This window comes from Grampus griseus, assembly GCF_964374135.1.
Source record: "Grampus griseus genome assembly, chromosome: 11".
Classification (NCBI taxonomy): Eukaryota; Metazoa; Chordata; class Mammalia; order Artiodactyla; family Delphinidae; genus Grampus; species Grampus griseus.
The window spans coordinates 85,180,040-85,196,425 of record NC_139005.1 but is presented as its reverse complement, the minus strand read 5'-3'; the positions used below and the strand labels follow the sequence as shown (position 1 = coordinate 85,196,425).

Sequence of the window (16,386 nt, the reverse complement as noted above, 5' to 3'; positions counted from 1 at the left end):
TTGTTTTAGGAACAGAAAAATATTTTAAAGGCTAAATATCCATAAAGAAGACAGAGAAGTATATCTCACTATAATAATACCAGTGAAAAGAAATTTGTCATATAAAATTTAAAAACCTACTAGGGCTTCAACTAATGGAACTGTGTATAGCACTTTGAAGGGTAAACCACTCTACTAGAAATTCTGAATCAGGGCCATGAAGAGTCTGAGATTATATGCAAAATTCCTTTCTTTTTTTTTTGGAAAATTTATTAAAATTAATCAGTGTGGGTTTATTTAAATTCTAATGTCAGTTAAATGGCATAGAATTTTTTTTTTTTTTTTGGCTGTGCCACGTGGCATGTGGGATCTTAATTCCTTGACCAGGGATCGAACCTGTGCCCGCTGCAATGCAAGCCCAGAGTCCTAACCACTGGACTGCCGGGGAATTCCAGCACAATTCTTTATGTATATTTTTCTCATAAATAGCTCCTTGGACTTCAGCAGATTCTTTGTAAACACCTGGTATCTAAAAGAGGCTTTGAATAACTGTTCTATTCAAATAAGAAGGCTTTGCTGTTAGTTGAAGTAAAAGATAAAATGACAGTCAAGCCCCACAAAATAGTTTGGACCTGCCACTGAAATACTTTAGAGTATATAAAACCTCCGCCCTTGCTCTGTGGTTGAAAGTCATATATTTAACTGACACTTCAGAAAACCAAGTGCTGGCTGATTTGCCAAGCCTGAAGAAGTAACATAAACAAGGGTGTGAGATGAGAATAGAGAACCCTTCCCCTTGTAAGAGCCATTACCAACTCTCCTGGGACACCTCAGACGTCAGCAATGATCAGGAGCATCATTCTGATAGACTAAGGGTAGGAAAGCACTGGGTATTCGGCTTCTAAAGGAGGCAGCCTTGAAAAAGCTCAGCTCTGGAGCTCTGGGTTAAAATCAAAAGTAGTGCTTTCTTCGGAGTTTGAGTTTCCTCTTTTGTAAATGTCTTCTATCCGACGTCTTCTCTGTCATACAGAGCGGCCACGACTCTTTGTAAAAAATCATATACAAACATCTGTTGACAAAGGTATTTTAAAATATATACATTGCCCTACAGACTTGAGTTAGAGATAACAAAGACAGAGCCTAGCTCAACATCGAGAACACAGGGGCTCAGTAAACAGGAGCTAAATAGACATAATGTGACTTTCTTCTCAACTGACCTGACACAGCTACATAAACTGAAGATGGACAATGCCGCTATCATACAGCTCTTTTAAAAGTCTGAACTGCTTTATATGCTGCCTAGAACCTCTCCTGAACTATTATACTTAGGGCTTAATCGCTAACGGAGACAGTCCACTTTCACCAAATCAGACACCTTGTAGCTAAATCCCTCACTGAAGTCAGTCCTCTGGCCCTATCATCAACCATTCATTCCACAGGTATTTACTGAGTGCATACTAGGTGTTAAAATAACACATGGAAGATACAAAGATAAACCATTTTCATCCTAAAGGAGGATGTTAGCTACCTCCTGACACTTTTCTAAAGGAGGGTATAATTTAGCAGGCACAGAGGAATGCAGTTCCACTCAGCAAGCATGCTATGCACAAACGCCAATTTGCCAGAGCTATGCTAGGAATACCAAGATTTGCATGGGCTCAGCCATGAATCATGAGCACACAATCACACCAGGGAGATCAGGCACGCATCCCAATAGCGATAACACAGAGCCAAGTGCCAGAAGTGTGAGAACACCAGAGTGAACTTTACAGACAGGCCTGCGCTCCATCCTGGCTCTGCTGCTTTATTAGCTGTGTCACCGGGGCATACTCCTTAAGTTCTGAGGGCCTCCATTTGCTCATCTGTAAAACTGGATCACACCACCTCCTTCACAGGACTACTCCTGGGAGGATTTCAGTCAACTAGGTACCACAGCATTTAGGGGCTATCACACAACAGACGTTCAATAAATGGTAGCTGCTATCATTGACAGACATTCATTTAAATTTCTGATGAGCTCTAAGGCAGATCTAGAATCCCAGGCACAAGGAATAAGTCTAACTCTTCACTTCTGATATTGGCAGGACTCCTCCTTTCCCAGGGACAGGGATTTGCGGGAGTGCTGCGGGAGCGGAGGAGGGAGAAACAGGCAAATCTGGCCTTGTACTCTGACACAGGTAGGCAGTTGGAAAAGTGGGTCTGAGCAGGAAGAAAAGTCGAGAAAGAAAATGAAGAACAGAACAAAGGAGGGAAATTTTAGGGACCACAGCTCCAACAGTATTCCCACGAGCTTCCAGTAGAGATAAACGGGGGCAGAGCACGAGATCACCAGAAAAGCAGGTTGGGGCCAGACCCTGGAGGACACAGAAAACCAAGTTAAGAAATATATACTCATTCTGGATGCAGATCTGGGGGCAGCAAAGAAGCAATCAGGAAGATGGTTCTGCAGCAGATGGACTGCAAGGACAGGGAGATCAAAAGTGGGCAGCCAGTTAGAGACCGTTTAGGTAGGAGGCAACAGTACCTGAAGTAGCCTGGGCAAAAAGTTAATAGAAGAAGTAGGCACCTGTGTGGGAAACCATCAGGCCCTGGTAAATGAACAGACAGGAAAGGTGAGAGGAAATCCAAAGCCTGGACCAGAAGAGTGACACCACTGTACAAGGACTGACAGACAGCAAAGGAGAGGCTTGTGCTGTCACCTGGTTAAAGGGGGAGAAGGCACTGGGTCTCACCACGCATTCGCAGCTAGTAAAAATTTTACTATGTAATCAGCACCAAACAAATTCATTGTACTAACAATCCATGCCTCTTGTAAACACTGTTAGTCCTTACTCTTACCTTCTTAAACAAACCAGAGTCAAAGCAGTCCTTCAATTCTCCTTAGGCCTCAACCTTAACTAGGTCAAAAAGCACATACACTACTAATCTCCCCGGAAGGGATTATCTGAGAAGAGAATCAAGTTTTCTGCCCATTTTGGTAGAGTATTAAGAAAGAAAGGGAATGGTCAGAGTTATTAAGTTACCACTCATTTCCCGATGTCTATTCAGTGAGGAGTCTGGTTTCTGGTAACTTTTAGAAGTTAGGCTTGAAAGGAGACCTGCCTGTTTCAGTGCCTACCCCAGGCCCAGAACGTGGGGGGCTCCCAGCCTGACCACAACACCATCACCTCTGAGCTCCTCCCACACTGGCTCCATAATTCCCTTGGATGTTAATCATGCGCCACTTTGTGTCCGTCTTGGAAGAAATTAAGTCCCATGTTGCAAGTTTTAGTCTTAATCTCCCAAGATTATTATCTCAAACTACTGAAGGCTTAACTATGTCTGGCACTTTGTATTCCAATAAGCACTCTTTCACTCACTTTGCTTTACCTCTCAATACCACCGACAGGCATTCATTTTATATGAGTGGTTTCAAAACTCTGGAATCCTGGAGACACTGATTTACATATAAGAAAGAGTCCCTGTAGGAAAATTTGCAAGCTTGCTCTTAAGAACTACAATGTTTATGAAAGCCGTATGTCTTTGTGCAACAGGAACTATATTCATAGTTCTTAGAATTTAGTAGCTAGCTAGTGCTAATTTCACACGTGGACACACAAGCCCTGACCACAGATAGCACAGTTCCCCATTTTTCTATTCAGGTAGGAAGTGTTACTTGCCTGTTGAGTTACTATTTGCCATCTTCTAACTAACACCTTTTAGGTATTAAATAGTAATCTTTTGTTTGGTTTTCCTCGATTCTAATTATTTAGCAACTAATCGTGACCAAACTACCTTATACATTAAAGTAAGTCTCAAACGTGATATTTATCATAAGAATTACCTGAGGAGGCTTGTTTAAAATAAATTTAAAGGCAGAACCTAGCCCCTTCCAGAGGGTTCAATGAACAAGATCTCGGGTAAAGCCCAAGCATGTGTGTTTAACAAGCACTCCAGGGGACTCTGTGCAGGTGGTCCATAGTCTACAGTTTTTTGAAAGGCACTAAAGCCTTCATCCTGTAGGTAGTCATCTAAATGTATCAGTTCCTTGGAGTAGGGCTGTACTCCCTGGTCTCCCATAGCACACTGTGAAAACAAGGTAGGTTTTGCTGCTGCTGCTATTTATTGAGGAGAAAGGAAGAAACAATATTAAGAGGAGAAAAGAAAAGCACATGTTTTAACGAGCTCCCTCCCTCTCCATTATTTAGGTTGCAACTAAAGCAGGAAATCTTAAGCTTTTTTAAGGTGTGGACTTCAGGATTATAACACTAATTCTATAAGCACTCAACTCTCCACTAAATAAATGCCTTTCTCCACTCAAACCCAATGTTCCCTAAAGAATTTCAAGACCTACCATTTAGTTCCAAACGTGGGCAACAATTATCTAGAAATTCACAAACATTTCAAAGCAGTAGCCTTACCTTGTTGTGTCTTCTTCCATATCTTAGTACTCATTAAAAACCAAAAATATATCAAATGATACAAAGGAGAGTGGTAAGTTTACTTAAAAGAGATGTTCATTTTTTAAAATTTAATTATAACTTGGTGGTAGGCTTTTCATGCATGGCATCGCACCTCACTAAATGTCTGAAATTAACTATGATCATATAGAATTGAGAATATCAGATCTTACCAATAAAGTAGGTGCAAAGCTTATAAAAAAGTGATTTTACTTTTTACTCCCACTGGTGTTAAAACTAGGACCATATGTAGAATTTATATAAAGATCAAATGCCTATACAGCTTTTTAAGTACAAATTTATGACACAGGCAGAGAAAAGATCAGACAGGAAAGAATATTAACAGGACTTTGTCTCATTTTACTTGCAAACTAAAGGTCTTGAGTAACACAGTGTATTTTATACCAAGCTAAAAGCCTTAATCTCCATTAATTATTTTCCATTAGTTTACTATTTGTCTTTGAAGTCTATCTCCATTTCTTATATCCATTCTTCAAAAAGGTAATAAATAAGATTCTTTTAAAAGAAAAGGTAGTAAATAAAAATACAAATTGTTATAACCTTCCTAAACACACACACATCTAAATACATTGTTACATTTAACTGAGGCCTCAGGCTTACTTCTAAGAGGCAATGTTCAAGTATAAGATCCATTTCTTTTCTTTTTTTTTTTTTTTAAGATCCATTTCTTAAACATTACATTGATACAGACAAGGAGGACAAAAAAAATCAGCAAAAGTTAAAGCTATACCAAGGTGATAGGATTCTAAGGCTTTCTAACCTGGTCATGCACGTTGCATATCTCCCCCAAATGTGCACCCAACCTCCCAGCATCTTGCCTTTATGGCAGGTCATGACCCATCCAGCCTCCCAGCATCTTGCCTGTATGGCAGGCCATGACCCATCCACCCCTCAGTGGATGGTCCTAAGGGAGGACACCACCACACTCACCACCACCCAAAGGAAAGATTTATTTCTCTTCTTTCCCTCTACCCAGTTGTTAACTCTGGGCTAGAAAAGAGATACCTGAAGGGAAATGAACTTACTCTAGGAGCTTGCTGGTTGCTCTCCCCTGAGCCTGGGGTTTCTGGGTTTCCCTCCCTGAGAATTAAAGAGGAAGACGATAGGGACGGACAAAGATAAAGCATTTCTTGACCCACTTTTCTCAGTACTTCTCTAAACGACTCACTTTCAGCAGTTTACATTGCTGCTAAAAAATTTTGTTATTTGGATTTACTGGGAAGGAAAGAAAAAGGACACTTTAAAAAACCTATTTAAAAGAAGAAAATAGGCCGTCTGCCCTTCCACGCTTCCCACTTGTGAAATGTGTGTCTCATCCACGTCGATTAACACGTGAGCTGGCCCCCACGTTTCTTTGTCGTTTTCTAAGGATGTGCTCCGGTTGGAGGTTCGCTCACAATCACCCTGGCTTTGAGACCACGGCCGGATCGATGAGCTCGTTTGCAGTTCAGGCGGCAAAAGAGACGTTAAGGTCCCCTACCTACCTTCAGGGTTGGACCATGGCCGCCTAGCTTTCTCCGTTTCACAAACACAACGGGTATGTCGGTTTTCAAGGTCAGTTCGCAGAGCGCTCCCTCGAGGCCCCGCCCGTTCTCTGGGGCGCAAAAGCAGAGCGGATCCGGTCAGTCTTTCCGCCCGGGGCCGTGGCGGGAAGTGCGCGGCGGGGGCGGGGCTTCCGCGTCCCAAACTGCACTCGCCCGGGCGACAGCCCAGGCCCCAGCCCCGGCCCTGACCTTGACTAAGGCCGGCCACCAGCTCGGGTCCCGGACCGGCGCACCTACACGCGGGCTGGAAACATGGCCTCGAGGCCAACTAACACCTCCCAACTTAATCTTCCTTTGAACTCTGCATCGTATACACAGAATGCCAAAAAACCAACTTCCAAAGTTTCTCTGAAATTTGAAACCTCGAGGCAAAATTAAGAACACTGCCCACTTGGGGTGCTTTTATTAGAGAACCTTGAAATAATACAGCAACACCCTAAATGACATGCTTGGTGCAAATGGTCCAATTTTACAAACGGGCGAACTCAGGTAAAGAATGAGTCAGTGAGAATTAAAAATAGACTCTAGTTATACTGACATCAGGTCCATTCATGAGACAAAAACCACACCAGCCCCCAAAGTATAGCTGTTTGACAATAACAATAATAATAGCAGCTAACGACTCTGTAGTGCTTTGCATATGTTAATACTTAATCTTCATAACTACCCTGTTGAAGTAGGTCCAATCAGGTCCATTTCACCAATAGGGAAACTGAGGCACAGAAAAGCTTCCCTACCCAAATTCAAGCAGCTAGTCAACAGCAGAGCCAGGATTCAAACCAGGCAGTGCAGTGTAGCCTTTAACCCCTACCCTGTACTGCCTGATACAGTGAGATAAGCGCCGGTTCCTCTTAGTTGTCTCCTTTAACAGCCTAGGGAAAGTCACAGGAGTCTAAGCCTTGGTCTCCCCACTTGAACACACGAAGACACACGTGATTTGCCAATCTCTCACAATTTCTGAGGATTCAGTGGTGTGAAAATTCCTCGAAAGGCATCCTTTAATCGTTATACTCGCTTAATGCTGACAAGGCTCTGTCAATCTATTCATCATATTATCACCTACATTTCAAGACTCGTGCATTAAGAAATGATACAGAAACTATTTTCTCCGATATTCTGCAAACCGTCTCTATAAAGAAGAGCTGGAGACAGGAAACCACCAGCCGACAGGGGGCCGGTCTCACCTACCAACACGCCAAGCTTTCACCGACCCGGGCGAAACAATGAACACCGCCAAGAAGCTCACCCGACTTAAGAGAAGCCTCGGCCCTACTCAGACACGCATTCAAACGTCTCCCCTTCCCCTGCATCCACAAGGCACCCGGCAGGAGGATGCTCTCGGCCCAGAGTGTTCACAGCCCAGGGGCTTGGGGCTTCCTCCGTTTTCAGTAAACCCGAAGCTTACACGAACACGAGTCCTTGGGCACCAGGCGCTCCTTCAGACGTCCCAGCACCTGCTGCTCCGGTGCAATGCGGGACTGAAGCAAACTGAGGAGGAAAGGCTGCGGGTTCCCAGTAGCTCCGAGAAGCCGCGCCCTCCTCTGAATGGGCGGGCAAACCGCCAGAGTCAGAATGACAAAGCAAAAACCCACTCTTCGTGCAGCACTGGCAACTAGGCTGATGCGCTTAGCAAAGTGGGATCTCCTAATTGGGTGACAGCATATCCTCTTCCTGCTCACAGCGTCGCCAACCCAAGAAAGGAGCAAAAACAATTTAAGAAATATTTGGAACCGGAACCAAGAGTGTGCCTTAATTGAACAAAACTGGACTATGCCCTCGGGCAGTGACTCCCGAACTTTGCTACTGATTGTAATCATGCGAGGATCTTCAAAAACGCTGCCGCCTGGCTCCCACCCGCAGACATTCTGATGTAATTGGTATTGCTTGCGACCTGGCCATCTGAGGTTTTTAAAACTCCCTGGATGATTTTAGTGAACAGCAGTTTGCGACCTACTGCCCTAAAGTAATGGATTAGTCAGTCTGGTGATTCCCTAAAGGAAGCGATTAGGCTTTAAAAAAAAAAAAAACTTCTAGTCCATCCTGACTAATTCTGAAAAGAAGTGACAAATTTTCACCAACACATAACTTCGCTTTATAGTACTTCCTCCTTATCCCACTCAGATTTTGGTTCGTCATGTTGTTGAAGGAAAACTGCGTATATTTAACTCCAGCCATGCCCGGCACCTGCAGCCAGCTACCCGAGTGAGCCACACTCCCTCATACTTCCCTGCTCTTACTCATATTCTTACTCAGCACCTTGTGCTAGCAGGTAGCTATGAATATTTGATGAAGAAATAAATAAATGAATGTCTTTCCCACTTCTTTGTCTGGATACTGCCAGACTGAAACACGCTCAGGTTGCTGGTTTCTAAAGGCTCCGTGAAGCCACAATTTGCTCCTTTTGAGTCCCCTCCCAGGTGCAAGGCAGAGGCTTGTTGCAGCCTCTCAGTTTCAGAACGCGTTCACACACACACACACACACACACACACTCACACACACTCTACACATTGTGAGGGAGGGAAAAAACCCTCTGCAGACACAATGGGACCCAGAGAGGACTTTGATCAAACAGGCCTTGCTGAGTGCCCCTAGTCTACCACACCTAGTTCATGGTATACTTTAGTTTTCTATGGTGATAGTTGTTCTTCCTGAATAGGCCCTTTAGGCGGTTAAGGGCAGAAGGTAGAAAGTTCTTCCTGAGGTTTTGTTTCTTAAAAATAATCAGCCCCAAATCATCCTCAAACCAAAGAGACACATTTGGGGGTGGAAAGTTTTGTTCCCCTACAAGGTGCTAAACTGACACTCTGTTTGGTGGTTATTTATGTGAGTGCCTAACCTGATTCTGGGGTCCTTAGAAGAGAAGATGGGTCTAGCACATAGGTGTTCAGGAAACAAGATGACTTAGGAAGCAAAGAATGAAAAAATGTGAAGGAAAGACAGCTGGGATTAAGGCAGAGAACTTACCATTTACTCCCAGCTGCTGTGCCAAGCTTTGTACTAACCAGTTTACATGCCTTCTTTCATTTAACCTACACAAAACAACCCATGAGTTGGCGTCATAACTCCACATTCTTAAACATCTATAGAAGCTACAGTTTATTGCAAAAGCATGTTTTAGGATACAGAGGGACTTTAAAATCATTTACCTTAATGTGCTAAAAGCAAGTGATAAGGGTTGACTTCTAAGAGCCTTCTGGGACAGACAGGTCCGAGTTACCATAGTTAACATTTTCTAATGGCATTCCAGAAAAGGCTAGATAAGGCATTTTAACTTTAAACTGTTCTTAAGTGAGCAGATTATAGCACAAATCCCAAGAGCAGCTCCATGTAGTTATTTTTTAAGTTAAAAAAAAAATCACCATTAAAAAAAGCTTCACTTTCCTTTCAAACCCAGATGCCTTACCCTTGTCAGGAAATAGAACGCCTTAGTTCTATTTAGTTGCTGGTCAATGGAAGAAGAGCCGCTCGCTGGCACTCACACCCCCCTCCCCCATTTCTCATCATGCAGCATTTGTTCTAGTGGTACATCTTGCATCTCTTGACTGGGTTCATGTTATTCCTCCTGCCTAAAATTATCTTACCTCCCTAAGGGCCTACTCCCTCAAAGCTCATCTGAAATGTCATCTCCTGTGGGAGGGCTTGCCTGATTTCTACCCTGTGTTTATCGCTCCTTCCCTCTTCTGTGTCCCCAAACACCTAAAAATAATTACAAATCATCTAAAGCCAAGAGAGTTTTGAGAAGGCAAAACCTTGCTTGATTTATCATGCCCTCCCAGAACCTGTTATATATTGTAAGTATGCAGAAAATGCTGGAAAAGACCCTCTGTTCCTGAGCTGTCATCTAAGGACACTATTAACAGGTCTATGAAGGTGTTCAATCAAGGGTCCTCTTGCACTAAACTACCATTCCTCAATAAGTCTTTCTCATACATACACACTGAGCTAGAACCACCTTCCTGACACCCAGATCTCTGCGCAATCCTCCAGTAGTTCTCTAGGAACCTCTAAATAAAATCCAAACTCCTCAATTGTACTGAGTTGGCAACGGCCACCCTTGTTAAACCTAGATGTCCACATATTCTGTACCCTACTTAACCAGAAAACATTGCTGGAGAAAACACAGAAATTAAAAGTAATTTCACTTTAGGGCTTCCCCGGTGGTGCAGTGGTGAAGAATCTGCCTGCCAATGAAGGGGACACAGGTTCAAGCCCTGGTCCAGGAAGATCCCACATGCTGCAGAGCGACTTAAGCCCGTGCACCACAACTACTGAGCCTGTGCTCTAGAGTCTGCAAGCCACAACTACTGAAGCCTGCGCCCCTAGAGCCTGTGCTCCTCAGCAAGAGAAGCCACCGCAAGGAGAAGCCTGCACGCCGCAGAGAAGAGTAGCCCCCGCTCGCCGAAACTAGAGAAAGCCCACGCACAGCAACGAAGACCAAACATAGCCAAAAATAAAAATAAATTAAATAAATAAATTAAAAAAAAAAAAGAAACAGCCAACGCAAGAGGGACACTCTGACTCTCCTTTCTGTCTCACTGAAAATAGGAAATAAGTCACTCATGTGAAATGTGCACTCCTTGCATCTAGAGGTAGAAGGACACCCTTAACACAAAAGATAGGGAATTTGGGGCCAGGAAGCCTATATAAACAAACTCATTACTTCTTTAATATACTACCCCAAGCCCAAACTCTGCTGATAATCGTCACTAGTTGGGCACCCAAAACCTAAGTTTCTTTGTTCTGTCAATTCCTCACAAATGTATTGTTTCTTTGTGTAAAAAAGTATAAAAGCTGCCTGCTTTGGCCACTTCTTGGGTACCATTTCTATGGGATCTCCATGTGCATGAATTAAAATTTGTTTCTCTTTCTCCTGTTAATGTCTTGTGTCAATTTTATTATTGGTCCAGATATAAGAACTCAAGACAGGTAGACTGGGAAATTTCCCCCTCGCCAACACTCACCACCCAGTTCTACAAGGGTTAAGTCGGAACCCAATTCAGTTGCCCACCAACCTGAGAGGAATTCAGGATGGAAACAGGATGACGCACTCCGTGCTTTAGATAAACAGGCCCTTAAATAGCCAGATGCGTATCTCAGGAAGAATTTTAATGACCCCAGATTCTTGCATCTTCTCATATTTAGCTAAGCACTTAAACTTGAGATATCTGTTCTTTGTGATTAGCAGTAATCTTTTACCAAGACGTATGCTTGACAGTGTGTATTTCCTAGCCAAAAAAAAAAAAAAAAAAATCATACATAAACGGGTCTCTCCCCTACTTCTTCGGAGCAACTCCTCAGAGTTAACTGAGTGCTGTCTCTGGGCTATAGTCCTCAATAAGACCCTGAATAAAACTTAAACTCACAACTTCTATGTTGTGTGTTTTTCTTTAAGTCGACAACACCTACACCTTGCCATTGGCTCATGACCTGCTTTCTACTTTAAGAAAAGAGAATCAACCAGACAGAACTCCCACCTATTTCCCTTTTTTTTTTTTTCCGGCTGTGCCATATGGCATGCAGGATCTTAGTTCCCCCACCAGGGACAAACCCGTGCCCCCTGTATTGGGATCAAGGAGTCTTAATCACTGGACTGTCCAGGAAAGTCCCAAAGTCCCACCAACTTCCATCTCAACCACCAAGCTGCCATATTCCCCGCCTTCGCTCTTGATTTAATGAAGGCCAGCCTCTCCACTTGTGTGCGCATTTTCATCTTTTCTTGACTTCTCAACCTTCGATAACTTCACTCCTCCCATTAGCCTCCCTCTCTGGCATCATCAGTTTCTTGTTCTCTACCTGATCATTCCCATCATCATACAAGCACACTGTAATGTTCCCATTTTTTAAAGTCTCCCAAGATCCCATATGCCCAATTCCAGTAGTTACCACCCAACATCATTTCTCCCCTCACAGGGCGAAAAAAAAATTTTTTTGGAAAGGATTCTTTGTACCCTGAGAATAAAGTAGGGTAGGGAGGTCAGGAAAGATCTAAGTATATGGCACTCGAGCAGAGACCGGAGTGAGATGAAGGAGCAAGACTTAAGAGGGGGAAATCTTTCTAAGCAGAGGAAACAGGAAACAGCTCCCTAAGCTGGGAGCCTGCCCAATTTGTCCACAGATCTGCAAGGGAACCAATGTGTCTACAGCTCAGTGAGTGAGGAAGAAAGTGGTAGGTAGTGAGGTCAGAGGAGTAGCCAGGGGTCAGATCCCAAAGGCCATAGTCAGAAATTTGGATCTCATTCTTAATGTGATAAGAAGCCAAAGTGTCACAAGAGAGGAGAGGGAAATGATCTAGTTTGTATCCTTAAAGGATTGCTCTGCTGTGTGGAGGAGAGACTAAGGTAGGGACTCAGCGTGGAGGAACACAGACCAGTCAAGAAGTTACCGTGGTGGTCCAAGCTGAGATGATGAAGGTTTGGATTAGTGAGTTGAGAACATATATCTGAAGATAAACCTAATTAGTTTTACAGATGGATGGAACGAGGGGTGTAAAAGAAAGAAAAGAATCAATGACTCCAGGGTTTTGGCCTTGGCAACTGGGTAGATGAGAGCACTCCCTGATGAAAGGGGGGATACTCAGGGAGGAGGAGAAAAGATGGGAATGGGAGAGATGGAAAGCAATAGTTTGGGACAAATGCATAGTATGGTTTGAGAAACCTACTGTTATCCAAATGGAGATTTTGAGTAGGTAGCTGGTATGCAAATCTGGAATTCAGGGGAGAAGTCAGGGCTAGAAATAAAAATTGTTAGTCAAACAATAAACAATAAAAATTGTTAGTCAAATATAAAAGGTATTTAATGACATGGATATTGCATTGTAGATAATGTTGGGGTTTTCCAGAGAAACTGAGAGAGAGAGAGAGAGAGAGAGAGAGAGAGATTTCTTTTCTTTCTTTCTTTTTTTTTTCTGGCTGCGCAGCATGCAGAACTTCCCCAACCAGGGATAGAACCCATGCCGTCCCTGCATTGGAAGCACGGAGTCTTAGCCGCTGGACCACCAGGGAAGTTTGAAAGATTTATTTTGAGAGAACGACTCACAGCATTTGGTGGCTGGCAAGTCTGAAACCTACAGAACAGGTCAGCAAGCTGGAAATTCCAGCAGTCTTAATGTGGCAGTCTCGAGTCTGAAGGCAGTCTGGAGGCACAATTCTTTCCTCTGCAGGAGACCTCAATCTTTTCTCTTAAGGCCTTCAACTGATTGCAGGAAGCTCACTCACATTATGGAGAGTAATCTGCTTTACTCAAAAGTCTATTGATTTCAGTGTTAATCACATTAAAAAATACCTTCACAACTACATGTAGACTGGTGTCTGACCAAACAACTGGGTACCATAAAATCAGCCATCACATCATGCGACTAGATGAAATTACCTAGTAAGTTAATGCATTTAGAGAAATGAAGACAGTCCAGGACTGAGCCCTGGCAAAGTGCAAAGGAGAAGGGTCCAGCAAAGGAGGCTGAGAAGGGAGGTAGGAGGAAAACCAAGAGAATGTGCTAAATCAAAAGCCAAGGAAGACGTGCTCCGAAAAGGAGGAAGATCAATTATATCAGGTGCTGCTGAGAAAACCTGCAAGATAAGGACTGAATCATGGAAGTTATTGCTGACTTTACTGAAAATGATTGGGGGAAAGAAAGCCTAAGTACAGGCGGTTCAACAAGAAAAAGAGGGCTTCCCTGGTGGCGCAGCGGTTGAGAGTCCGCCTGCCGATGCAGGGGACACGGGTTTGTGCCCCGGTCTGGGAAGATACCACATGCCGCGGAGCGGCTGGGCCCGTGAGCCACGGCCGCTGAGCCTGCGCATCCAGAGCCTGTGCTCCGCAATGGGAAAGGCCACAACAGTGAGAGGCCCGCGTACCGGTAAAAAAAAAACAACAAGAAGAAACAGAAAAAAGGGACAAGGAGATAGTAAGTATAGCCAACTCTTCCAAGGAGTTTTGCTATAAAAGCAGAAAACAATGGGATTTTGTCTAAGAAGGAAGTTATTATAGCATGTTTCAATGCTGAAGAATTAATCTAGTAGAGGAAATTTGGTGATTTCCAAAGAGGAAAGGAGCAAGATGAGATCTGTAAATTACAGAGGCAAAGTACTTTGACTATATACATCTATTATGCAGCAGACTTAAGTCAAATCTAGGTTCCATCACTGATTAGACAGTCAAATTACTAAGCCTCTCAGCTTTCTCATCCTCTTTCTACAAGGTCCTCTGTGGTCCTTCTACCTCTTTATCTCACCCAAACCTTCCCTCCGTCTCTATGCCCCAGCCAGTAGCCTTTTTTCAATCCCTTTAATTAATCTAACCACAGGCTTTGCTAACTCCCAATCACTCAACACGTCTTAGTTCAAACATGTCTCAGTCACATAAGCCAAATCCCCCTATGAAATGCTCTTGTGTTACCATGTATTCTTTCTGATTAGTACTTACCACAATTGCAGTTATATTTTTAAGTATGGTTATTTGATCAATGTCAGCCTCCCCCTCTAGAACAGCTTAGTTCAACAGAACTTTCCATGATGATGCAAATATTCTATATTAGCATTGTCCAACCCAATAGCCTCTAACCACATGTAGTTATTGAGCAAATAAAACATAACTAGAGCATATGGGGATGTAGCTCAGTGGTAGAGCGCATGCTTTGCATGTATGAGGTCCTGGGTTCAATCCCCAGCATCTCCATCTGATTTCTCCTTGTTTAATCCTTGGAAAATATGGCTAGTGCAAGTGCTGATCTGAGTTTTAAACTTTATTTATATTTAATTAATTTAAATGTAAATAGCTACATGTGGGCAGGGATCAGGATTATTTATGTTCACCACAGTGTTCCCAGCACTTAATATAGTGCCCACACTTAGTAATTGCTCAAAAAATGTTTGTCGAAAGATTCGATCTGTACAGTGGGGATATTACTAGTTAACTTGTAGATTTGATATTTTTCTAAGAGGAAAGGAAAAAGAGTCTTTACATAGTAACTGTCAAAGATTCTCAGTCCTCTTATAAAGGTGAATCTGACCTTCAAAAATTTGATCAATCCCAGAGGGTGGCTGAGAACATATTGGGTATCTGAATAAAATAACACCTGTAATATGCCTAGGAGTGTGCCTAGAACATGTGGTGGTCCATCAACTTCACAGAGGGCAAGCAAATAATGGTGTAGGGAAATTGGGGAAGCAGGTGATATTTGAACCATACCTGGAGGAATAATAAAGGTAGTAGTAATGGGAGTGGGAGTAATACCTAAAAATTTTTCAGTGCTTACCACATGCCAGGCATAAACTTGGGTCTTTACATGGCTAATTTAATCCTCACAATAATGCAATGAGTAAGATACCATTATTTCCCCCATTTTACAGATATCTGAAAAAAACCTGAGCTATAAAGAGGAAAATTATCTTCCCATGGTCACCTAGCTAATAACTGGCAGAACCGAGACTGATGCCCAGCCCTTGGCTATTACCACGATGCTGTTCAACTCTTTTTTCTTTTCTTTTCTTTTTTTTATTTTCGGTATGTGGACCTCTCACTGTTGTGGCCTCTCCCATTGCGGAGCACAGGCTCCGGACGCGCAGGCTCAGTGGCCATGGCTCACGGGCCCAGCCGCTCCACGGCATGTGGGATCTTCCCGGACCGGGGCACGAACCCATGTCCCCTGCATCGGCAGGCAGACTCTCAACCGCTGCACCACCAGGGAAGCCCCTGTTCAACTCTTAAACAGAATTTTTCTAAGCAGAGGGAGCAATAGGTACAAAGACACAGTAGTAGGAAATAAATGGTGTGTTTTTGCATGACATGCAGAAACATAAGGGGAGATGAAACTATAAATATATGCTGGATTCAGTTTGGGGTTCCCAAGGCAGCTAAGTGTATGGCTCTTTCCCCTACATTCTCAGTTAATTTTTAAAATCATCCAAGTATTACACCCATATTATAAAATTAGAAACAGAAATTCCAGGAAGTTAAGAATTTTGCCAAAGCTCACAAAGCAGGTGTGTTGGAGATGGGATATAAATCTAGGTGTGCCTATCTCCAAATCTATTGTTTGTCTTACTACTCAATAATGTATAGTGAGGTAAGGGCTAAAAAAAAAGGCAAAAGGAACATGCTCTAGGGCCAAAAAAAAAAAAAAAAGATTAATTTTCTGACAAGAGCCAGGTCAGAATTCATCCATGAAGCATCTACCCGAAATCCTGCTTGGGGCACCAAGATCTCTGTGAAGCCTTCTCTGATCAAACAGAATTAGTTACTCCTTTATTTCTTATGTCAAGCTACAGAAAAGCTGTCTGTTTACATGTCTGCCACTCTCAGAACTGTCACTTAGTGAGCACCTCTGTGCCAGGAGCTTTACATGTTCTCATTAATCCTCTTACTCACCCTTTGGGATACATATTATCATCTCCATTTGCAGATG

At 43.1% G+C, this 16,386-nt stretch overlaps 1 protein-coding gene across 3 annotated transcripts in view; it reads right to left on the bottom strand.

Annotated features, from left to right (window-relative positions):
* Positions 1 to 7,514, bottom strand: part of TXNRD1 (thioredoxin reductase 1) — a 72,619-nt gene extending 65,105 nt beyond the window's left edge. For 2 of the 3 annotated variants that reach the window (XM_082665947.1, XM_082665949.1), the window contains exon 1: positions 7,389 to 7,514. The gene's annotated coding sequence lies outside the window, so the exon portion shown is untranslated. Of the gene's footprint in view, positions 1 to 5,923; positions 6,047 to 7,388 lie in introns of those variants that run through there. The other variant, XM_082665948.1, reaches the window with a different exon arrangement.
* Between the last annotated feature and the right edge of the window lie 8,872 nt (positions 7,515 to 16,386).